Below are 1,929 nucleotides of genomic sequence, written 5' to 3'. Positions count from 1 at the left end.
GCAAACCTTTCTAGTACCTTCTTGATGTAATCTTCTTGAGATAGCTTTATTGTCTTCTTCGTCTTGTCCCTTGATATTTTCATACCAAGTATCCTCTTTGCAACACCTAAATCTTTCATTGAAAAATATTTGGACAGCTCCTCTTTTAGGTCTTTGATGTCCTGCATGTTAGCACTTGCAATCAACATGTCATCAACATACAACATTAGGATGATGAATTTCCCATCTCCCAAATTCTCCGTGTGGACGCAGTGATCCGAGTTGCATCTTGTGAATCCATGATCCAACATCCATCGATTAAACTTCAAGTACCATTGTCTTGATGCTTGCTTTAAACCATACAAGCTCTTCTTTAATCTGCAAACCATTTTCTCCTTACCTTTTACTTCATACCCCTTTGGTTGAAGCATGTAGATTTCCTCCTCTAAGTCACCGTGAGGGAATGCCGTATTTACATCCATTTGCTCGAGATTTAGATCATGAGCATCCACAAGGCTTAAGACAAGCCTAATTGAGTTCATTTTTACAACAGGAGAAAATATTTCATTGAAGTCAATACCTTTCTTTATAGAAAAACCTTTTACCACAAGCCTAGACTTGTACCTTTTCTTCCCACTTTCTTCTTCCTTTAGCTTGTACACCCATTTGTTTTGAAGTGCCCGCTTACCTTTAGGCAACTCAACCAACTCCCATGTTTGGTTGCGATGTAGTGAGTCCATCTCCACTTGCATGCTCTTCGTCCATTATTCTTTGGATTCATGTTGCATAGCTTCTTCATATGATTCCGGCTCTCCAGAATCTGAGATCAAGAGATGGTTGAAGGAAGGAACAAACCTTTCTGGAGGTCTACTTGCTCTTGTAGATCTTCGGGGAATAGGTTGAGGCTCCTCATTTGGTTGACGTTGTTGCACATTGTCACCGTTTGCAATCCTTGAGTCTTCACCGTCCTCAAGCTCCATGTATTCATCACCTGTTTCTTTTGTTTGTTTTCTTTCCAAGTAATCTTTGTACATATTTTGTTCGTTAAAAATTACATCCCTACTCCTTAAGATTTTACCATCTTCAGGATTCCATAGGCGATACCCAAAGTCTCCTTCTCCATAGCCAATGAAGAAACACTTTTTGGACTTTGCATCTAACTTTGATCTTAAGCTTCTATCTATGTGCATGAAAGCCTCACACCCAAACACTTTGAGAAATGCATAATTCACCGGTTTACCTGTCCATGCCTCTTCTATAACTCCCCCATCCAATGCCGTTGAGGGTGAACGATTGATTAAGTACACAGACGTACTTACAGCTTCCGCCCAAAGCTCAAGCGGTAGGCCTGCATGTAGCCGCATGCTTCGTGCTCGTTCCATGATTGTCCTATTCATCCTTTCCGAAATCCCATTTTGTTGAGGTGTCCTTGGGGTTGTCCTTTGCCTTCGAATTCCATTGCTAGCACAAAAGATTTCAAAAGCTTGGCTGCAATATTCGCCTCCATTGTCGGATCTGAGGCATTTAACCTTGGTACCTGTTTCATTCTCCACAAAGGCTTTTCACCTTTGAAATATGGAAAATACATCGGATTTATTCTTCATGACATAAACCCATGTTTTTCTAGTCGCATCGTCTTTGAATGTTACATAGTACAATGAGCCACCAAGTGATGGTGTACTTACAGGACCCCAAACATCAGAATGAACCAACTCAAGTTTTTTATTTTTTCTTTCATTTCCTGATTTTTGAAATTTTACCCTCTTTTGTTTACCATAAACACAATCTTCACAGAACTCTAAGTCCACTTCTTTCAAACCTGGTAGAAGCTTCTTTGTTTGAAGGATTTGCATTCCTTTGGCACTCATATGCCCAAGTCGGTAGTGCCACACCGCACTGTCAACTTCTATAATTACTGCACAAGCTGAAGGTTGCGTGCTAACAGTACAC

This window comes from Adiantum capillus-veneris, chromosome 18 (assembly GCF_014529385.1).
Source record: "Adiantum capillus-veneris isolate H3 chromosome 18, ASM1452938v2, whole genome shotgun sequence".
NCBI lineage: Eukaryota > Viridiplantae > Streptophyta > Polypodiopsida > Polypodiales > Pteridaceae > Adiantum > Adiantum capillus-veneris.
Note: the sequence above shows the minus strand (reverse complement) of the source record.